The sequence below is a fragment of the Rhinatrema bivittatum genome, chromosome 9 (genome assembly GCF_901001135.1).
Source record: "Rhinatrema bivittatum chromosome 9, aRhiBiv1.1, whole genome shotgun sequence".
In the NCBI taxonomy this organism is placed as follows: domain Eukaryota; kingdom Metazoa; phylum Chordata; class Amphibia; order Gymnophiona; family Rhinatrematidae; genus Rhinatrema; species Rhinatrema bivittatum.
The window spans coordinates 213,213,993-213,237,943 of record NC_042623.1 but is presented as its reverse complement, the minus strand read 5'-3'; the positions used below and the strand labels follow the sequence as shown (position 1 = coordinate 213,237,943).

The following is a 23,951-nucleotide window of genomic DNA, read 5'->3' as shown; positions in this document are numbered from 1 at the left end:
AGATCAGCCAAAATTGTGCCCAGGGCACTTGGTAATTTTACAGGCATCCATGCACAAAAGAGACGTGTATGCAGCTCTAACATCGGCCATATAACTGGGTTAGGCTTCTACGAAGGCTGAGGTACCCTATTCAGAGGGCCTAGGGTTACAATTCTAGTATCAACAAGCCCGGGGTAGTCAGATAACAGCCTCCCTAGTTTTGATAATCCAACTGATAGGTCGATGCAGAAAGCTTAAGCAATGAAAATGTGCACTACATTTTTTTTGTTTTAAAATCCTATTGCAGTAAGCTGTTATGCTAATACATTAGCAGTGAAACTGTGCCTTCACCACAGGCTGAACACACATAACTTGGGGGGGGTGAGGGAGGAAGTGGGTAGGGGAGCATCAGCTGATGCATTTGGGCCACAGCTGAATGTGGAAGCGAGGAGGGAAAGAGTCTGACTCATCGTCAGTAACTAAAGTGGTGAAAAAACTCACTGCAAATAAATAAAACGCCTATAAAATTTTTACAGCAGACCTGAGGAGGAGGAGATTGGGAGAAAGCGACAGACACCGAGGAAGATGGGGAGAAAGAGCTGAGAGAGGGAGGCAGACAGGAGCAGGTGCAAAAGAGACAGAGAAAGAACCACATTACCGCTGAGACCACCTCTTTGCTTAAATTTTCATTTTCATTTCTTTCATTTCCGGTATGAGGAAAACAGGATCAGTGCTGGAAAATCTTTACTCCATCTCTGACCAGGAAAAAAAAAAGTTTCCAGCACTAAGAAAACCTGGATTAGACCAGCATACCTCTCTACATTGGGAAGTAATGCTTAATGCCCTCATTTGCACGGGATTTCCATATGAAAGCGCTAAGCAGGACGCACAGTTTTATACTCGCATGTTGTGCGCAAATAACAACTTGTTGCATCAGCAGTAAGGTCTGCATGCACAAGCACCTTATTAAGTTGGCCTGTGGATTATTACAAAGCTCGGGAGTAAGACATAGGAGGGGCCCTGGATGTTGGAGTTTCTAAGAAGCAAAGGGGTCTAGAACAATGCCTGGAATGGCCTACAACCTGCAGCGGTGGAGGCCAGCACCATTACAGAATTTAAACATGCATGGGGCAAATGTAGGGGACAGTGGTAGGGACAGGGAATAGATGCTGGGTAAAAGATAGAGGTGCAGGAGCTGGTGTTGGTTTAAATATAAGCAATTTATATGCTCATCTACCCAAAATAATTTAAAAATTCAGAGAGGACAGCAACTGGGCAGACTGGGTGAGCCAATTGGTTACTATTTACCACCATATATTATGTCACTAGCCCTACTGTCTGCAAGGCCCCTTGGCTCTAGACCAGGGGTGGGCACTTCCGGTCCTCGAGGGCCACAAACCAGTCTGGTTTTCAGGATATCCCTAATGAATATGCATGAGAGAGATTTGCATGCACTCTGCCTCAGTTGTATGCAAATCTATGTCATGCATATTCATTAGGATATCCTAAAACCTCAACAGGTTTGTGGCCCTCGAGGACTGGAATTGTCCACCCCTGCTCTAGACAATGCTATATCACTATGTAAAGAACCATAGGATTCCTGACAAGACACTACAGTTTGAAACAAATTCTGGGGAGATAGATCAGAGAGTTTGGTTATGGCCTCCCCCATGTGGGAGAAGAAAATGGTGTGTTCAAAGCCTTTATAAACCCCTACCACCATCTCAGAGCATGGATTTTTGAGTTGGATTTCCCTAGTTAACCTTCTAAAGGGCAGCATTTCCCTATGATGTTCCTAGTTTATTGTATTTTTCCTGGGTTAGGATTCTGGGGTCTCTCTCAATAGAATCCGGGACAAGTAAGCAGACAGCGAGCCTTATTGCAGTATATTGTCCATGGTTCATTGGAAAACTTTGGATAACCGAGGAGGAAGTTTTTTTCCACCCTTCCTGCCTCGTTTGGTTTCCCCTTTTAAATAAATTTTTGCATTTTGCATTTCTGAGGACCCTAGGGCCCAGGGACTCTGAGTTAAGATACCTAGAGCAAAAGGCACCCTTTGCCTAGAAAGGACATAAGAAGAAGTGTCATCACTTAAGAACTGGAGAATCCCTTCTGCAGAATCTAACAATAGTAGAGAGATAGTGGATGCCCTGCAAGGGGCAATGTTCAAACAAATGGTAATGGAACCCATGAGGGAGGGACCTATACTCGATATAGTGCTCACTAATGGAGATAATGTCTCTAATGTCCAGGTGGGTGCCCACCTCAGCACCAGTGATCATCAAACGGTATGGTTTCATATCAAAAATAGGATATGGAGAAGAAGCACGAAGACCCGAGTTTTGCAGTTCAAAAACACGGACTTTGATAAAATGGGGAAATACCTGGAGGAAGAACTAGAAGGCTGGGAGAACAAGAGAGATGTGGAACAACAATGGACAAAAATAAAAGGAGCAATTACCAAGGCAACTAATCTATATGTTAGAAAAGTAAAGAAAAGAGAAAGAAAAATGAAACCTATCTGGTTCTCAAAGGAGGTGGCTGACAAAATAAAAGCTAAAAGAGCAGCGTTCAAGAAATATAAAGGATCATAAAAAGGAGGAGCACAAAGAAGAATATCTGGTGGGAGACGAAGAAAGTAATCAAGACAGCAAAAGGTCAAGCGGTTGAAAGGATAGCCAAAGAGGTAAAGCAAGGTGACAAAATATTTTTCAGATACATCAGAGAAAGGAGAAAAGTTCAAAGCGGTATAGTGAAATTGAAAGATGAAAAAGATCAATGTGTGGAAAGAGACATAGAAATGGCAGAAATATTAAACAAATACTTCAGTTCAATGTTCACTAAAGAGGACCCTGGAGAAGGACCATCGCTAGTTAACAAGAAACTGGAGGGGAGTGGAGTAGATGTAACTCCATTTACAATAGAGAATGTATGGGAAGAGCTGGGGAAACTGAAAGTGGACAAAGCCATGGGGTCTGAGGAGGTTCATCCAAGAATACTGAGGGAGCTCAGAGATGTGCTGGCGGGTCTGCTGTGTGACCTGTTCAATAGATCCCTAGAAATGGGAGTGGTGCCAAATGATTGGAGAAGAGCGGTGGTGGTCCCGCTTCACAAGAGTGGGAGCAGAGAGGAGGCTGAAAACTACAGACCGGTTAGCCTCACCATGGTGGTGGGAAAAGTAATGGTGGTCTCTGCTGAAAGAAAGAATAGTGAACTATCTACAGTCGGAAGAATTGCTGGACCAGAGGCAGCATGGATTCACCAGGGGAAGGGCCTGTCAGACAACTCTGATTGATTTTTTTGACTGGGTGACTAGGGAATTAGATCGAGGAAGAGCGCTCAATGTCATCTACTTGGATTTCAGCAAAGCTTCTGATATGGTCCCGCACAGGAGGCTTGTGAATAAAATGAGAAGCTTAGGAGTGAGTGCCAAGGTGGTGGCCTGGATTGCAAACTGGTTGATGGACAGAAGACAATGTGTGATGGTAAATGGAACTTACTCTGAAGAGAGAGCGGTGTTAAGCAGAGTGCCGCAAGGATCGGTGTGGGACCGGTCCTGTTCAATATCTTTGTGAGAAACATTGCGGACGGGATAGAAGGTAAAGTTTGTCTTTTTGCGGATGACATTAAGATCTGCAACAGAGTGGATACACCAGAAAGAATGGAGAGAATGAGACGGGATTTAAGGAAGCTGGAAGAGTGGTCAAAGATATGGCAGCTGAGATTCAATGCCAAGAAGTGCAGAGTCATGCATATGGGGTATGGAAATCCGAAAGAACTTTATTCGATAAGGGGTGAAGGGCTGATGTGCACGGAGCAGGAGAGAGACCTTGGGGTGTGAGTCTAACAATCTGAAATCGCCGAAACAATGTGACAAGGCGATAGCTAAAGCCAGAAGAATGCTGGGCTACATAGAGAGAGGAATATCTAGTAAGAGAAAGGACGTGATTATCCCCTTGTACAGGTCCTTGGTGAGGCCTCACCTAGAGTATTGTGCTCAGTTCTGGAGACCATATCTCCGAAGGGACAGAGAAAAGATGGAGGCAGTCTAGAGAAGGGCGACCAAAAAGGTGGATGGACTTCATCAAATGACTTATGAGGAGAGATTGAAGAATCTAAATATGTACACCCTGGAGGAAAGGAGGAGCAGGGGTGATATGATACAGACTTTCAGATACTTGAAAGGTTTTAATGATCCAAAGTCAATGACAAACCTTTTCCGTTGGAAAAAAAAATCAGCAGAACCAGGGGTCACGATTTAAAACTCCAGGGAGGAAGACTCAGAACCAATGTCAGGAAGTATTTCTTCATGGAGAGGGTGGTGGATACCTGGAATGCCCTTACGGAGGAAGTGGTGAAGACCAAAACTGTGAAGGATTTCAAAGGGGCGTGGGATAAACACTGTGGATCCATAAAGCCTAGAGGATGTGAATGAAGAGAAGAGGCATAGGGGGACTTGCGGGAACGGCAGCTACTACCTGGTGATTAATATCCTTATTCAATAAACATGCACACGGTTAATGTGACTCCAACATTGCTCTATGCTTCAACAGCAAAAGGAAATGTGGAAAAAAGGATTTGCATTCACAAAAAAGTGGAGGAGTAGCTTGCTTGTTACGGCAGTTACTACCCCGAATCAATTAAACCTGAATCTTCACTTGGAATACATATCCAGCGCAGCTCACCTCTTCAACGGCAGGGGGAATGAAGAAAAGAGGATTTATAGTCAGACAACAACCAACAAGGACTGAATTGCACAGGCTGGATAAACAAATAAGCATGGGAGTAGCCTGCTTATTGTGGCAGTTACTACCCCTAACCAATTAAGCTTGATACTTCACTTAGATGCAGCTCCAGCACTGCTCTCTTCATCAGTGATGGGGGTAGAAGGTAACTAGAACCAAAATGTTACTAATAAGGGCCAAGAGTAACAGATAAATATGAGAAAAAAATAAGTGTGGAAGCTTGCAGGGCAGACTGGATGGGTCGTTTAGTCTTCATCTGTTGACATTTCCATGTATGTTTCTAACAGACTCTCAACCATTGTAAGAGGATCTGAGGAGAATGGTGGGAGATCTTGTGCTACTGATGCAGGTGAGAGTCATCTGGTAAGAGTAAAAATTATGGTACATCACTGGTACCACAGAGTGAAACGTGAAGAATAGAGAAGACTACAGGAGAGGAATGAGAAATGGGACTTTCTTTTGTGCTGGAAGTAAATTAGGGTACATTTTTCTTCTCATTCAGACTGCTCAAGGATTTGGCTGGGGTAATTGGAGGACTTATTGCTGGAAAAGAAAAATGGTCTCAATTTATCAAATCTCATTTTATAACAAATAGCTATTTTTTCAATTTGAGCTGAAAAGAACCATCAAATCATTTTTACAATCTATCAGTAAAATTAAGTTAGAACCCACCCAGTTTCCTGTGTGATCATTGCTGCTATTCTGGTTAAGAGATATTCAGTACTGTTTATATAGGACTGGAAGAGTGATTTTGGGGTGAACAACGTAAAAGGGTCTTGAAGTTGAGCTCCCCACCACAGGGGATCCTGGACTCTCGGAGTGGCATGATAAGAGTGATTAAAACAGTGCAAATTTTGAGATGTGAGCCTTTGGGTCCACTATCCAGGTTTTCCCACCTAGAGGTTACACCTAGTACACCCTTCCAGTATGTACAAAAATAGTTTTGATTCAGCTCAGACAGGCCATGTTGTGGGTGTCCGAGAACTGGAAGGAGACCAGTGGCCGCATCAGATGAAAGCCTGCTCATTTTCCTGCAAGCATGTCTTGTTCTTTACCACTCTCGAGATGAGGCTTTGCTCCCAAGCAGAAAGCATGTCTACACTTTTCCTATTGAGGCAGCTGCCAACTCAAGATGGATTCCCCTGGGAGACTAATCCTTTCAAAATGAGACACATGCAAGCCAGAGAAATGTATCACTCTTATATAAAAGTGTGTGCATAAATGCAGTGAAGTGCTCAGTGAGAACTCTGCTTGAAAACTGGCGAGGGTACAGTGCATCCAAAATTATTCTGTGAGGTTGATACTCAACAGGCCAGTGCACGGTAAATTAACCCAGATAGTCAGCAGAACATAGCTTGCAAAGCATTGCACTGACTATACCAGGTTAAGGTTATCATAGTTGTTAAAAGTATTGCAATCTGAACTTTGTAAACCGTTATGATGGCTTTACCGAATGACGGTATATAAAACTAAGCAAGTAAGTAAGTAAGTAAGTAAGTAAGTAAGTAAGTAAGTAAGTAAGTAAGTAAATAAATAAATAAATAAATAAATAGTTAGTTAGTTAGTTAGTTAGTTAGTTAGTTAGTAAATTTAGGACAGCTATCTTTCTCCAGTCAGACATACACAGCTAACTTTATGGCTAAAATGGAACCATACAGTTAGAACTTCTATCACTGCCTCTTTTTATCCAGCTAAAATGTGTAGGGCAGAGCTTCCCAAACTGTGGGTTGGGACCCCAAATGAGGTCACAAAACCTCCAGCCAGGGACACAAATGCCTCAAAGGGCAGTCCTCTCCAGACATCACCAGCAGCAGAAGCAGTGGAAATTAGCATGGGATCTTTGCGCTAGCATGCACTCTCAGGTCCTGCAATGGTCCCGCCCTCACTTGAGTTTCCACGTTAACAGGAAGCCATGTGTGAGGAGGGACTGGGGCCAGTGCAGGGCCTGTGAGCTTTTACTGGCTTACAGATCCTGTGCTGACTTTCATTACTAATGCTGTTGCCTGTTGCAGATCAACGTCAGGCATTGGACCAGCCGTTGGTGAAGAGTGGGCAGAGTGTGCACAGGCCGGTGCAGGTTATCACTTCTTCTCTATCCTCTCCCATCACTGAACTTAACTAAGAAATAAAATGTTGCCCCTGTCATCAGCCTGCCCTCTCTTCCCACTAGTTGTCATCCACTTGTCGCCTGAGGCCCAAAGGAAAATATTGCTGCTGATCCTAGTCAAGGGGATGTTTGGATGGGAGCTGTTTGAAGGGAGGGATCAGATACAGGAAGGGTTTGAGGGTTGGATCAGTGGGAGAGGGATTGGCTGTGGAAGGTGAGAGGGGGGATGCAAGAAAAGAGAAGAAGGGGATGACAGATGATCAATTGGGGTTACAAAAATGGCTTGGAGGTGAAAGAGATTCAGTGGGGAGGATGTAAAAAGCTGGAGTGGGTGAGCGAGCGAGCAGCTAGGCTGGGAAGGGGAGAGGAACTGGGCGATGTAAGAGGGGCTCAGCTGGAGGGGCAGAGGTTGAAAGGCCCTCTGGAGGGGGATGGAGGTTGAGAGAGGGGATCAGTTGCAGTGCAGGAATGGTGAGTGGAGGGATTGTTGGAGGCGAACTACACCCCCGCTAATTAGGTATGGTTGTCCTCTGGGGTCATGTGAATTTAAGTGCTAAAATGGGGTCACATTGGCTAAACGTTTGGGAAGCCCTGGTGTAGGGGTAATGAGTTAACCAGACAAATTTTAGCTGGACAGCAGAGGGTAGGAGGAATATTAAAATCTCAGGTTTTGTCCCAGTAACTTTTCAGTATTATTTTGAAAAGGCCATATAAAATGCTGTTTTTTAAAATTACATCCATATACTTTAAATAAATTAAGCGGTACATTTACGCTGCCCATCTCTACAGTTTGCGCTGTCTTGCTCAGTCACAAGCAAAAAGCATTTGCTATTTCTCTCTCACACACTCAGCGTAAACCACGAGTTAAAGGAAAATTCCAGATTTAGCGTTACAATAGTGATTCCAAGTGATTCATGACGCTCATATCACTGTCTTATTTATTTATTTATTTATTTAAGGCTTTTATATACCGACTTTCTTGATACAGATCAAATCAACTCGGTTTACATCAAACGAAGCAGAACTATAACCAACCATACAACAAGACAATTTGAAGGAGCATAAAAGTTACATTCTAACAAGGATGCCTTAACTGGGAGAAGGAAAAAAAGAGGGGGAGAACAAAGATAAATTACTATATACAATAAATTACTATATACAATGGCGTATGGGAGGGAGGTAGAGGCAGAATCTCGTGATGACTTTTGAGCATGATTAGCTTTTGATTATTTACATAAGTGATATGATAAATCTAAATCAGGCTGTTGTGCTATTGGCTGGGAAGGCTTGGCAGAATAGCCATGTCTTTAGTTTCTTTTAAAAAGTTAGTAGACAGGTTTCCTGCCTGAGGTCCGGGGGTATAGCGTTCCAGATGGAGGGGTCCTGCGGTAGAGAATGTCCTGTCTCTGATGTTTGCGTGTTGTACAAATTTGATTGGGGGAACATGTAAGGATCCCTTGTAGGCATCTCTTAAGGGTCTGGTCGTCAAGTGCAGTTTGAGCGAGTGTGAAAGATCAACAGGAGTCTGATGGTGAATATTTTTGTGGATAATTGTCAGTGATTTGTGAAGGATCCTGAAGTTTACAGGGAGCCAGTGGAGATCTTTTAGGATGGGGGAGATATGCGCTCTCCGATTAGTATTTGTTAAAATTCTCGCCGCTGCATTTTGGAGCAACTGGAGGGGTTTTATAGTGGAGATCGGTAGACCTTGCAAAATGGAATTGCAATAGTCTATCTTGGAGAAAAGAATAGCTTGAAGTACAGATCTGAAGTCGTGGTGGAATAGGAGCGGTTTGAGTTTTTTGAGTACTTGTAGCTTGTAGAAGCTCTCCCTTGTTGTGTGTTTTATAAACTGCTTTAAGTTCAAGTGACTATCTATTATAACTCCAAGATCTCGGGCATGAGATATTTGTATGTTAGAATGCAGTTGGTTATGAAATGGACTGCCTTCTGGGGTTATTAGCAGAAGTTCAGTCTTGGAAGTGTTGAGTACCAGGTTAATGCTTGAAAGGTGATGGTTGATCGTTTGTAAATGAGAGTTCCATAATTTGAGTGTTGAGTTGGGGATTAAAATTTGTACATCATTGGCATATATATAGAACTTAAGATTTAGATTTGAGAGTACATGGCAGAGAGGGAGTATGTAGATGTTAAACAAGGTGGGCGATAAGGAGGAACCCTGAGGAACTCCGAATGGGGCATTGGTATGAGAGGATTCCTTGTTATTGATTTTAACCTTATAGCCTCTGTTGCTAAGGAAGGAGTCGAACCATCTGAGAGCTGATCCAGTAATACCTAAATCTGACAGCCGGTTTAGTAGGGTATTGTGATTTACGGTATCGAAAGCTGCGGATATGTCAAGAAGGGCTAGAAGGAATGATTGACCTTTGTCAAAGCCGATGTGAATTTGATCAAGGAGAGAGATGAGAAGGGTTTCAGTATTGTGTCCTTTTTGGAAGCCGTATTGTGAACGGTGTAGAATGTTATGGTCCTCAAGGTAGTCTGAAAGCTGCTTATTTACAATTTTCTCCATGATCTTGGCTATAAACGAGAGATTTGAGATGGGGCGGTAGTTGTTGAGGTCATCCGGATCCAGGTTCGGTTTTTTGAGAATGGGTTTAAGTGTGACTGATTTGAGAGCGTCTGGGAATATTCCTTGTGAGAGGGAACGATAATATCAGCTAGATGTTTGGAAATGTGTTCTGGTATGAGAATCAGGAATTTGGAAGAGATTTGGTCCAGCGGATGGGTCGAAGGTTTCATTTTTTTTATCAGATTTTCCACCTCTATAGTGTGGGTAGGATCAAAGGATTCCAAGCTTCTGTCTGTGCTTGGTCAGTGGAGGGTATCCAGAGGCAGTGAATTTGGGTTGGTAGGTAATTTAGCTAGGGTGTTTGAGATTTTATTCTGAAAGAATAAGGCCAGATCATTGGCTTTCGATTGGGCTGTATCGTCTGGAATAGTAGGGGGAGCAGTTTTGGTGAGTTCCGATACGTATGAGAAAAGGGCCTTCGCATCGAAGATCATATCATGAATACGGAGGGCATAGAAATCTCTTTTTGTTCGAAGCGTTGTCGTTCTGTAATGGTGGAGGGCGGCTTTATATGTGGTCAGAGAATGGGGGTTGGGGGGTTCTTCCTCCATTCTTTTTCTTTCCGTCTTAGATTTGCTTCAGGGTACGGAGCTCCTTAGAGAACCATGGTTGTTTATTTTTTCGATAAGGGTCTATAGTTTTTTTAGACATTGGGCATAAACTATTGGCTATCATTTCAGTAATAGTTTGCCAAGAGGTGATAGCAGAGTTGGGGTTAGATAGATCCAGATTAGGAAGTTCTTTGATTAGAGAATTGCCTAGGTCTTCTGAAGGACATGGTTTCCTGTAGTGCAAAGTGGTCACCTGACGTGGGGCAGAAAATCCTGTCAATGACTTAATGGTGGAGGTGATCATGAAGTGGTCTGACCATGGAACCGGGAGGCATAAAGGGGGTGAAAGTGGGGTGAGGTTGGAATTTGTGAAGATAAGGTCAAGGGTATGACCTGCTTTATGTGTGGGTTGGTTGATATGTTGTTTGAAGCCCATGTCTGAAAGGGCTGATAGGAAGGCTTCGCAGTTAGAAGATCGAGGATTGGCATCGATATGAAAATTGAAATCTCCAAGGATTATGGCTGGAGAATCTAGATTTACGTATTTTGCTATGATTTCCACCATAGGGGAGGCATCTTGTTCTAAAAGTCCTGGTGGGGCGTAGGTGAGGAGGATTTGGAGTGACTTAGATTTGAAAAAACCTATCTCCAGTTTGGGAATTGTATTGATAGATTGAAGAGTGAGGTTGAGAGATTTTTTAGCAGCTATGAGGAGGCCTCCCCCTTTTCTCTTTTTTCTGGGTAGGGAGAAGATATCATATATCTGTGTAGGAAGTTGATTAATTAAGACTGTGTCTGTTGGCTTCAACCAGGTTTCCGTGATGGCACAGATGGAGAAGGTACAGAGAAGGGCTACCAAAATGATAAGGGGAATGGAACAACTCTCCTATGAGGAAAGACTAAAGAGGTTAGGACTTTTCAGCTTGGAGAAGAGACGACTGAGGGGGGATATGATAGAGGTGTTTAAAATCATGAGAGGTCTAGAACGGGTAGATGTGAATCAGTTATTTACTCTTTCGGATAGTAGAAAGACTAGGGGGCACTCCATGAAGTTAGCATGGGGCACATTTAAAACTAATCGGAGAAAGTTCTTTTTTACTCAACGCACAATTAGACTCTGGAATTTGTTGCCGTAGGATGTGGTTAGTGCAGTTAATATTGTTGAGATTACTACCTGATAATCTCCTTTTCCTTAGTGTAGACAGATGGACTCAGAACAAATGGGATAGTATCCGCGTGCTAGCAGTTGGAGACGGATCTGACGTCAGCACGGGGGCATATATATCCCCACAGGAAGCGTAGCTATTCAGTAATCTTCCTTGCAAAAGCTGTTATAGATGTGTGTACTGACGCTTAGTGAAAAAGTGAAACAGGATTCCCCTGACCGATTGATAGTAGCTGGAGACTGCCAGCATTCCCAACCGGAAGGCGCTGACACCTGGTAGAGTGTACGCTCTTATGGAAACAGAGGACATGGCTTACCTTGAATCGGTGAAACCCATGTATGCAGGCAGCTGGGCGGGATGTTGAGTCCATCTGTCTACACTAAGGAAAAGGAGATTACCAGGTAGTAATCTCAACATTTCCTGGCGTGTAGCCAGATGGACTCAGAACAAATGGGATGTACAAAAGCTTTACTCCCAGCCTGGGCGGGAGGCTGCCTGAGGCCCATGTAGTACCGCCCTCGCAAATGCTGAGTCCTCCCTGGCCTGGACATCCAGACGGTAGAACCTGGAGAAGGTATGGAGGGAGGACCACGTCGCCGCTTTACAGATTTCCGCAGGCGATAGCATCCTGGATTCTGCCCAAGATGCTGCTTGTGCTCTGGTAGAATGAGCCTTGACTTGTAGAGGCGGAGACTTCCCAGCCTCTACGTACGCTGCTCTGACAACTTCTTTAATCCAGCGGGCGATGGTGGGCCGCGAGGCCACTTCACCTTGCTTCTTCCCGCTGTACAGGACGAACGGATGGTTCGTCTTTCGTAGGTCTTGTGTAAGTTCCAAATATCTGGGCAGCAATCTGCCAATGTCGAGATGGCGTAATAAACGCCCTTCTTCAGATTTCTTCAGACCTGCCGTGGTAGGCAAGGATATGGTTTGATTAAGATGAAACTGTGAAATCACCTTAGGTAGAAAGGAGGGAACCGTACGAAGATGGATAGCCTCCGGAGTGATTCTGAGAAAGGGATCACGGCAGGACAATGCTTGTAGCTCTGAGATGCGGCGGGCTGAACATACAGCCAGCAAGAACACCATCTTCAAGGGTAGAGAACGAAGAGACAGGCCCCGAAGGGGCCTGAAGGTGGATCCTGCGAGGAAATCCAAAACAAGGTTGAGGTTCCACAAAGGCACAGGCCACTTCAGTGGCGGACGAATATGCTTGACTCCTCGCAGGAAGCAAGAAACATCTGGGTGCTTGGCGATGGTCTTGCCCTCCCTCCTGGGACCATAGCAAGACAGCGCAGCCACCTGAACCTTGATGGAGCTGAGGGAGAGACCCTTCTGAAGTCCATCCTGCAGGAAATCCAACACAATAGGGATCGTGGTTGCATGTGGATTGGTGCCGTGAGTGTCGCACCATGCTTCAAATACTCTCCAGATCTGGATGTATGTGAGGGATGTGGAAAACTTGCGAGCTCGGAGGAGGGTATCAATCACGGGCTCCGAGTAACCCCTCTTCTTTAATCTAGCCTCTCAAGGGCCATACCGTAAGAGAGAATTTTTTATTTATTTTTTATTTATTTAGATTTTTATATACCGGCATTCAAGACATCAGTCACATCATGCTGGTTCACATAAAACAGGGGTGCAAAGTAAACATAACTATAACAATGGTGCTGAAAAGGCAGGCAGAATTGAAAAGGCAGGCAGAATTGAGCCGGATCCTCGTGAAGAATGGGAACTTGATGTAGAAGGTCCCGGAGAGGAGGCAGGGGAAGAGGCTCCCCTGCCAGTAGTCTTCTCATGTCCGCGTACTAGGGTCTTCTTGGCCAGTCTGGCGCCACTAGAAGAACTAGGCCCCGGTGTCTCTGAATCTTGTGGATGACCGCACCCAGCAGAGGCCACGGAGGAAAGGCGTACAGTAGAGTCCCTGGAGGCCATGGCTGAACCAGGGCATCGATTCCGTGTGAGAACGGGTCGTGCTTGCGGCTGAAGTATCTGGGTACTTGAGCGTTGGACTTGTCCGCCAGTAAATCCATGTCCGGAATCTCCAATGATCCACAATCATCTGGAAGGCCGTGGGGGAGAGCTGCCACTCTCCCGGATTTAGGCTTTCTCTGCTGAGGAAGTCTGCCGTGGTATTGTCCTTCCCGGCAATGTGGACGGCGGAGATGTCCTGAAGATTCACCTCTGCCCAAGTCATCAGAGGGGCGATCTCCAGAGATACCTGTCGGCTTCTGGTTCCGCCCTGACGGTTGATGTATGCCACCGTGGTGGCGTTGTTGGACATCACTCTGACTGCTCTGTTCTTCAGTCTGTAAGCAAATCGAAGGCATGCCAATCGGACTGCCCGGGCCTCTAGACGGTTGATGTTCCACGCTGACTCTTCTCTGTTCCATCGCCCTTGTGCAGTGAGTCCTTCGCAGTGTGCTCCCCAGCCGCTCAGGCTGGCATCTGTGGTGAGCAAGATCCACGTGGGTGAGGACATCTTCGACCCCCTGCTCATGTGGTTGGACTGCAACCACCAATGCAACTGGGTCCGCACTCTGGCTGGTAGAGGTAGGTGCGTGGAGTAGTTCCGTAGACGGGGGCTCCAGCGAGAGAGCAGGGCGTGTTGTAGAGGTCTCATATGGGCCCTCGCCTAAGGGACCACTTCCAGGGTGGATGCCATGAGACCAAGAACCTGCAGATAATCCCAGGCTGTGGGCCGACTGGCTCCCATCAAATACTGGATACGCTGCTGAAGTTTCAACTACCTCTTGATGGTGAGACTGACTGTGTCTGCCCGGATGTCGAACTGTACTCCCAGGTATTCCAGTGACTGGGAAGGCTGTAGGCAGCTCTTGCTGAGGTTGATTACCCAGCCCAAGCTTTCCAGAAGGGCTATCACTCTGTCGGTTGTCCGAAGGCTCTACTCTCGTGATTTTGCCCTGATCAGCCAGTCGTCTAGGTAGGGATGGACCAGTATTCCTTCCCGCCTGAGTGCCGCCGCTACCACTACTACCACCTTGATGAATGTCCGTGGTGATGTTGCCAACCCGAAGGGCAGAGCCCGAAACTGGAAGTGGCGGCCTAGAACCTTGAAGCGTAGGTAGCGCTGATGATCCGGATGGATCGGGATATGCAGGTATGCCTCTGACAGGTCTAATGCCGTGAGGAATTCTCCTGGCTGTACTGCGGCCTTGACGGAGCGTAAAGTTTCCATACGAAACCTCGGTACCCGTAAATATTGATTGACCGACTTGAGGTCCAGGACAGGCCGAAAGGTACCCCCTTTCTTGGGTACCATGAAATAAATGGAATAATGTTCAGAATTCACTTCTCAGGCAGGTACTGGGATGATGGCTTTCAAGGACAGGAGCCTCGCCAGAGTAGCTTCCAATGCTGCCTTCTTGTGTATGGGACATGAAGATTCCACAAACTTGTCCGGAGGGAGATGATGAAAGTCCAGATAATATCCCTCCCGGATAACGGAGAGGACCCACTGGTCCGATGTAATCTCGACCCATCTGGGGTAGAAGAGGGTCAACCTGCCCCCTATGGCTCCGTCCCCCAGATGAATCGGCGGATTCACATTGGGAGGCGCGGCCGGGACCCGAGCCCGGGCCCGCTCCCCTCTTGCGCTGCTTGGTCCGAAAGGACTGATTCCTGGCCGGAGGACGTGGTGCCTGGTAGCGACCCCTGTAAGGAACGAAACGCTGTGAACTCCTGCCCCTGGAGGGCCTTGGAAAGGCGCGCTGGCCCCTTCTGAACCGATCTTCCGGCAATCTGGGCACTGGAGAGGCACCCCATGCACTGGCCAGTTTATCAAGGTAGCTGCCAAATAGAAAAGAGCCCTTAAAGGGCAATCTGGTGAGGCGTGTCTTAGAAGGCGCATCAGCCGACCATCTCCGGATCCAGAGCTGCCTCCTGGCAGCTACGGAGGATGAAATCCCTTTAGCTGTTGTCCGGACCAGGTCAGATGCCGCATCTGTAAGGAACGAAAGAGCGGATTCCATGTCCGCCGCTGGAGCATTGTTTCTAACCTGTGACAAACAGGCACGCGTCACCACCGTGCAGCAGGTGGCGATCCGCAAAGACAAAGCTGTCACCTCAAAGGCCTGTCTCAGAATGGCGTCCAGTTGCCGGTCATGAGGCTCCCTGAGGGCCGTCCCCCCTTCAACTGGAATGGTAGTGCGCTTGACCACAGCGCTAATCAAGGCGTCCACCTGAGGGCACGCCAGCAGGTCCTGGATAGCCGGTGCCAATGGGTACATGCTCTTCAGGACCCGACCCCCTTTGAAGGCAGCCGCTGGTGCCGCCCATTCTAAATCGATCAGTTGTTGTGCTGCTTGTAAGAATGGAAAATGGCGGGCTGTAGGGCGAAGACCTTCCAGCAGGGGGTTCTGCGCAGAGGGTACCGAAGCGCTGGGACCTGTAATATCCAATTCCGCCAAGCACTGAGACACCAGGTCGGAGAGATCCTCTTTAGGGAAGAACCGCCTCATGGTTCTATATGGCTCAGTCCCTGGGGGAAGGTCCCCCTCGTCCGGGAGTTCAGACTCGTCCTGTGAGACCTCCTGGTCTGACTGATTCAGACTGTCCAGCGGCGGGAAGTCCTGCTCCCGATAAGGGCGTGAGGGTCCAGGAACCGGATCCGCAGGAGCGGCCCCCGCAGCAGCAGGCGCAGCCACCGCAGGAACCACAGGAACAGCAGGAACCGCAGGGCCTGGCCGGGAAGCCGTTTGCATCTGTACGAAGGCATGAATCCCCTTAAAGAGGTCCACCCAGGAAATGGAAGCAGCCTCTAATCGCCGGGGTACAAGCTCCCCCAGGATTCCTGATTGGTCGAGACTGCCCCCTAACTCCGGGGTAGCCCCTGGGGAACTGTCCACAAATCGTGGCTGAGACCGGTCCTGGCCCGAGGGCCGCACGGCCTCCACACATTGGGCACATAGAGAGTCTAGCTCATCACTGCGCGTGGCCCTAAGGTGGCATGCAGAGCAGAGGCCAAGGGCTGCAATGCCTGAAGCAGGCGGCGCCGTCGCTGAAGACTCTGCAGTGTTCTGATCCATTGAACAATATGCGCTAAATACAACAGGCGCTCAATAATAATATGCGGCAGCAATAGGCGCTTAATACAACAGGCACTCAATAATAATATGCGGTAGCAATAGGCGCTTAATACAGCAGGCGCACAGCAACAATATGCGGCAGCAATAGGTGCTTAATACAACCGGCGCTCAACGTGTGCACAGCAATAGGCGGCCAAGAAACCAGCTCAATGGTATGCAATAGGCACTCAACAATATGCAGTGAGCAATATACATGCAATGGCCTTCAATAGGCTTTCAGTAATAAGCGGTTAGTCGTATACGCTCAATGTGCATGCAATAGGCTTTCAGCAATAAGCGGTCAGCAGTATATGCACAATTTACATTCAATAGGCTGTCAGCAATAAGCGGTCAGCAGTATATGCACAATTTACATTCAATAGGCTTTCAGCAATAAGCGGTCAGCAATATATGCTCAATTAGTATTCAATAGGCTTTCAGCAATAGGTGGTCAGCCATATACGCTCAATATGCATTCAATAGGCTTTCAGCAATAAGCGGTCAGCAATTTGCGCTCAATATGCATTCAATAGGCTCTTAGCAATATGCGGCTAGTGATATTTTATTTTATTTATTTATTTATTTATTTATTTATTTAACATTTTTATATACCGGCATTCGTAGGACACATGTCGGTTCACAAGTAACTGAGAAAGGAAATTACAATGAACGAGGATGGGGGGCTAACTGGGAAATAGTTGGATAATATACAAAGCTGGATAAAATATGGAAGTACAAGGAAAGAGAGTTAACGAGCAAGGGTACAACTTTGTTGAACGACATGGAAAATTGGATATCCGGGGGAGCGAGAGAGAGGCGAGAGGAACGCTGGACGCTTACCTGCTGTGCTGGCTTGGTGAGAGGGGAGAATAGCTGCGACGAGCGCCACCGAATCAGCTGACGTCATCTCTGCAGGACCGCGGGACCACTTAAAACCCGCGGCTGAGCGTTGTGTTTGGGGAGCGAGAGAGAGGCGAGAGGAACGCTGGACGCTTACCTGCTGTGCTGGCTTGGTGAGAGGGGAGAACAGCTGCGACGAGAGCCACCGAATCAGCTGACGTCATCTCTGCAGGACCGCGAGACCACTTAAAACCCACGGCTGAGCGGCGCGCACGGCTTTGACTGGCTTCGACCGCCTTCGATTGCCTCCGATTGTCTTGGATTGCCTCCGACCGCTGCTGACTGTCTCTTGATACACTCCCTTTGACTCTGCCGAAGCAGGTAATTGTTATTTTGATTTCTTTATGGGTAAAAAGCGCAAAGCAAGAGTCTTCACCTCCTCTCCAGCCCCAAATATTGGGCCTATGGATGCCCACGTCAATAGGAAAGTGCCACAAATGGACTGCGAAAGTGCCACTCTTGAAGTGTCCTTGAGTCCAGGCAATGGCCCAATTACACCACCGCAACCTCCAGGAACTACAAAAGTGGAAGGGACTATTGAGGACAGTCAAATAAGTGTGAATAGGGAGGAAAGTTATTCTTTTCTTCCCGAAAGCCCTTTGGAAGGACCATCTCAGAGAGCTGGAGATAGACCTACACTGGGAGTTCCTAGTAAGGATCTGCTGAGCCCTAAAGAGCCAACAGATATTACGCTGAGAGACTTGTGGAGGATGTTAGTCAGACTAGACTCTAATGTCTCAAATGTGAAGGAATCTCTTACTTCTTTGGTAAATGTAAATAAGTCCTCAATTGAAGAACAGGGAAAGAGACTGTATGAATTGGAATCTGCTATGAAATCTATAACTGGTAATGTGCAAAATATCCAAAATGCCGAAAATATGCATATTGTAGATAGTCTGTCATTACATTCAGAAATTGAAAACATAGAAAATATGTTACGTATTAAAAATCTACGTTTAGTTAACTTCCCAATAACGAGGTTATTGTCACCTTATGAAAAGTTTAAGAAATTCATAATAGAAAATCTTGGTTATGATATAGATAAGATCCCAATTATATCTAAGATTTTTTATTTTCCTGTTTCATCTAGAACTCCGCCATTAGGAGATCAAGAGAAAAGTCCAGGGATTTCTTCTATTTTAGAGGAATCTCTGGATATTATTAATAAACGAGCGACTTTATTTGTTTCTTTCTCCCTAGAGAGAGAGAAAGATCAGGTATTAGAAAAGTTTTTCAGGAACAAAGAATGTTCCTTTTGTGGGCAAAGAGTATATATATTTCCGGATGTCTCGAGGCCTACCCAGGCACGTCGAAGACAGTTTCTCTCCCTGAAAAGTAAAGTCCTAGAGATTGGGGCAACTTTTTATTTAAAATTTCCTTCAAAATGTTATATTACTTTTCAGGGAAATAAATTTATTTTCTCGGACCCCACACATTTGGAGACATTTCTTGTAGATAAATCTGAGACAAACAGAGAATAGTAACATCTAAAATAAGGTCTAAGTAAATCCATTGACATCCTCTCGCCTTTTTGATTATTGTTAAGATATGATTTATTGTTAGCTCCCCCATTTATAATTTCTTGTTCAACATTTGATTTTCAGTAATTGATATCGGTAATAATGTTTTGGATGTTGTATAACAAGATTTCTTCCTTTTATTCTGAATTTATGGATGATATATATAAAAAAAATTTCAATAAAGTGTAAATTGAAAAAAAAAAGGAAAATTGGATATCCATGTAAGATTAAATAAGCATAAACAATGTTCAGGAGGCGTGTGTGTGCACTTGTAAACTTAGCATATAAACTTATTTACAGTGTATTGGAGGCAAGTGCACTTATGTACAATTAAATGCAAGGGGTAGGGGGAGAGGGAGGGAGCGAGGGGGGGAGGGAGGGGGGGTGGCGGGAACAATGTTTGGATTACTTACCTGGTAATCCCCTTTTCCTTAGTGTAGACAGATGGACTCAGTACGAGTGGGATAGTATCCGCGTGCTAGCAGTTGGAGACGGATCTGACGTCAGCACGAGGTATATAGCCCCACAGGAAGCGCAGCGATTCAGTAATCTTCCTTGCAAAAGCTATTATGGATGTGTGTACTGACGCTCAGTGAAAAGTGAAAAGTGAAAACAGGATTCCCCTGACCGATTGACAGTGGCTGGAGACCGCCAGCATTCACAACCGGAAAGTGCAGAGACTGGTAGAGTGTACGCACTCATGTAAACAAATGCCCAGCGTACCCGGAACCGGTGAAACCCATGTGCACAGGCAGCTGGGCGGGATGCTGAGTCCATCTGTCTACACTAAGGAAAAGGGGATTACCAGGTAAGTAATCCAAACATTTCCTGGCGTGTAGCCAGATGGACTCAGTACGAGTGGGATGTACAAAAGCTTTACTCCCCGCCGGGGCGGGCGGCTGCCTGAGGACCATGTAGTACCGCCCTTGCAAAAGCTGAGTCCTCCCTGGCCTGGACATCCAGACGGTAGAACCTGGAAAAGGTATGAAGGGAGGACCACGTCGCTGCTTTACAGATTTCAGTCGGCGACAGCATCTCGGATTCAGCCCAAGATGCTGCTTGCGCTCTGGTAGAATGAGCCTTAACCTGTAGAGGCGGCACCTTCCCAGCCTCCACGTAGGCTGCTCTGACAACTTCTTTAATCCAGCGGGCAATGGTGGGCCGAGAGGCTGCGTCACCTTGCTTCTTCCCGCTGTGTAGGATGAACAGGTGGTCCGTCTTTCGCAGGTCTTGAGTCACGTCCAGATACCTGGGCAGCAATCTGCCGATGTCGAGATGGCGTAATAAACGGCCTTCTTCAGATTTCTTCAAACCTACCGTGGTAGGCAAGGAGATAGTTTGGTTAAGATGAAACTGTGAAACCACTTTAGGGAGAAAGGAGGGAACCGTCCGAGGATGGATAGCTTCCGGAGTGATCCGTAGAAAGGGCTCACGGCAGGACAGTGCTTGTAGCTCAGAGATGTGTCGTGCAGAGCACACCGCCAGCAAGAACACCACTTCAAGGTGAGAGACCGGAGAGATAAGCCCCGAAGGGGTCGGAAGGTGGATCACGCGAGGAAATCCAAAACAAGATTAAGGTTCCATAAGGGCACAGGCCACTTTAGTGGCGGACGAATATGCTTGACCCCTTGCAGGAAACGAGAAACATCTGGGTGCTTGGCGATGGGCTTGCCATCCCTCCTGGGACCATAGCAAGACAGTGCCGCAACCTGAACTTTGATGGAGCTGAGGGAGAGACCCTTCTGAAGTCCATCCTGCAGGAAATCCAACACGATAGGTATGGTGGTGGCATGTGGATTGGTGCCATGAGTGTCGCACCATGCTTCAAATACTCTCCAGATCCGGACGTAGGTGAGGGATGTGGAAAACTTGCGAGCGCGGAGGAGTGTATCAATCACGGGCCCCGAGTAACCCCACTTCTTCAGTCTAGCCCTCTCAAGGGCCAGACCGTAAGAGAGAATTGAGCTGGATCCTCGTGGAGGATGGGACCTTGACGTAGAAGGTCCCGGAGAGGAGGCAGGGGAAGAGGCTCCCCTGCCAGTAGTCTTCTCATGTCCGCGTACCAGGGTCGTCTTGGCCAGTCTGGTGCCACTAGAAGAACTAGGCCCCGGTGTGTCTGAATCTTGTGGATGAGGGCGCCCAGCAGAGGCCACGGAGGAAAGGCGTATAGTAGAGTCCCGGGAGGCCATGGCTGGACCAGGGCATCGATGCCGCGCGAAAACGGGTCGCGCCTGCGGCTGAAGTATCTGGGTACCTGAGCATTGGACTTCTCCGCCAGTAAATCCATGGCCGGAATCCCCCAATGATCGACAATCACCTGGAAAGCTGTGGGGGACAGCTGCCACTCTCCTGGATTCAGGCTTTCTCTGCTGAGGAAGTCTGCTGTGGTATTGTCCTTCCCGGCAATGTGGACGGCGGAGACGTCTTGCAGATTCGCCTCTGCCCAAACCATCAGTGGGGCGATCTCCAGAGATACTTGAGTAGGCTTGGAAAGCACGCTGAACCAGCGTGCAGGCACTCCAAACTGCTTTGGAGACGGAAATTACTGAATCGCTGCGCTTCCTGTGGGGCTATATACCCCGTGCTGACGTCAGATCCGTCTCCAACTGCTAGCACGCGGATACTATCCCACTCGTACTGAGTCCATCTGGCTACACGCCAGGAAAGGATACCTTAAAGCAAGGTATTTTAATAGGGGGGTTGATGTGGGGTGATATACGCTCAGTGGCATTAAATAGGAGCTCAGCAAATCACCGAAACAAAGCCATATACGCCAAAGGAGGAAGAAAGCCGCGCCTATTACGGGCGCGGAGTACCTGAGCAAGGCCCCACAATGGCATCCTCCTCGGCGTGCCACGCCGCCGATCCTCTGCGCTTCGGAGACCCGTAGGAAGAGATGTACCAGCTTCGGCGCTTCCCGGCTTGAACACAGGCGGTCTCCGGCTGCGGGGGAAGGGACCACCTCACCGCCGCAATTGAGGATATGCACCCGCTACCTCATCCACGCCGGGACAGAGGGCCTCGTATGCCTCACCCGAACTGCGTCCGGGGGCTGTGTCACTGCCGCGCTTCGGCAGGACCGAGGACTTTCACCGCCGGGGGAGCACGGCAATCACCCCGGGAGCTCGCTGGGGGAGGAACCCTTGGGTATCTACTGCAGGAGCGCGGGGCTCTAAGTCGAATAGACGGGAAAAAATAAAGTAGAATCTAGAATGAGAAGAAAAAAGAGAAAAATTAAAGTAGTCTTGGAAAGCACGCTCAACTAGCGTGCAGGCACTCCAAACTGCTTTGGAGACGGAAATTACTGAATAGCTATGCTTCCTGTGGGGATATATACGCCCCCGTGCTGACGTCAGATCTGTCTCCAACTGCTAGCACGCGGATACTATCCCATTTGTTCTGAGTCCATCTGGCTACACGCCAGGAAAAGCTGTGTTTAAAAAAGGATTGGATAAGTTCTTGGAGGAGAAGTCCATTACCTGCTATTAAGTTCACTTAGAGAATAGCCACTGCCATTAGCAATGGTTACATGGAATAGACTTAGTTTTTGGGTACTTGCCAGGTTCTTATGGCCTGGATTGGCCACTGTTGGAAACAGGATGCTAGGCTTGATGGACCCTTGGTCTGACCCAGTATGGCATTTTCTTATGTTCTTATGTTTGGCATCGAGCAGGTAGTCGTGAAGGATGTGAGTTTTTTTGGTAATTGACTGAGCATTAAAAAGTGTTAAGGTGAAGAGGGCCAGTCCCAGCAGTTGTGTAAAGGGAGAGATCATCACCAGAGTGAGATTTCTGCGAGTTATTGGTTGATAACGTAGCAAAGGTTTCGTCTTGAAACAGATATTGTGGTGCAATGAGTGTAACGGGTATGCAGACATCATGATGGCCTAAAGAGAACACTTTGATGGGATTTGCCAGCAGATGAAATTCTAAGGCGTAAAGGAATTGAGGACTTGAGGAGGAATCTTAGAGGGAAAAATGATTAAAGTATTATGGCGGTGCTGGTTTTTCGCTGATTGAGTGATGGGGAGACTGGATTGTACTGTGTTGGCTAATTGAAATCGTGGGATGAGTGGATGAAAGCTGATGGAGGCCGAATGAATGCTGTGGATCCTGGATGAATGCAGAGGGTGGCTGGATGAATGCTGTGGATCCTGGATGAATGCAGAGGGTGGGTGGATGAATGCTGTAGATCCTGGATGAATGCAGAGGGTGGCTGGATGAATGCTGTGGATCCTGGATGAATGCAGAGGGTGGCTGGATGAATGCTGTGGATCCTGGATGAATGCAGAGGGTGGCTGGATGAATGCTGTGGATCCTGGATGAATGCAGAGGGTGGCTGGATGAATGCTATGGATCCTGGATGAATGCAGAGGGTGGCTGGATGAATGCTGTGGATCCTGGATGAATGCAGAGGGTGGCTGGATGAATGCTATGGATCCTGGATGAATGCTGTGGATCCTGGATGAATGCAGAGGGTGGCTGGATGAATGCTATGGATCCTGGATGAATGCAGAGGGTGGCTGGATGAATGCTATGGATCCTGGATGAATGCAGAGGGTGGCTGGATGAATGCTTGGGAGGGCCTGTATTAGGTGTGTGTAGGAATTTCTATGAGGATAGTATAGAGTGTCTGCCACTGCTAGGGTCTGGTGTGCTCTGGTGCGCACGAAGGGGTGCACAAAGGGGCTGGCCCCTTTGTTGTGCTCCTTAGGTGTGCGACGCCAGGCGCGCGGCGCCTGGAGCGGTCTCGGCCCTTTAAAGGGCTTTGAATCGCCGGAATTGACGTCGGGGTATGGTGGGCGGGCTTACCAGCTCCCTTCTTTGTTTAGATTTCAGCCGGGGTTCTGTTCCTTATTTCGGCGCTGCTATTTTTCCTTTTGTGGTGTGAAGGGCCTCCCCAGTGACCACGTGGGTGGTTTAACCCGAGCCCAACTCCCTTGGCCCCGATGGACCGACGCTGACCGCGCAGAGAGGGCCGACCCGGGACAGGAGGGAATCGCCGAGGAAATGAAAAGGAGTGCGCCTGGAGCGGTCTCGGCCCTTTAAAGGGCTTTGAGTCGCCGGAATTGACGTTGGGGTATGGTAGGCGGGCTTACCGGCTCCCTTCTTTGTTTAGATTTCAGCCGGGGTTCTATTCCTTATTTCGGCGCTGCTATTTTTCCTTTTGCGGTGTGAAGGGCCTCCCCAGTGACCAAGTGGGTGGTTTAACCCGAGCCCAACTCCCTTGGCCCCGATGGACCGACGCCGACCTGGGACAGGAGGGAATCGCCGAGGTCTGATAATAGTATATAAAAGTAGTAA

General features: G+C 47.4%; 1 protein-coding gene across 1 annotated transcript in view; it reads right to left on the bottom strand.

Moving 5' to 3' along the window:
• The window catches only part of MED12L (mediator complex subunit 12L), a 764,678-nt gene that overhangs the window by 671,978 nt on the left and 68,749 nt on the right, over positions 1-23,951 (bottom strand). The window lies entirely within an intron of this gene.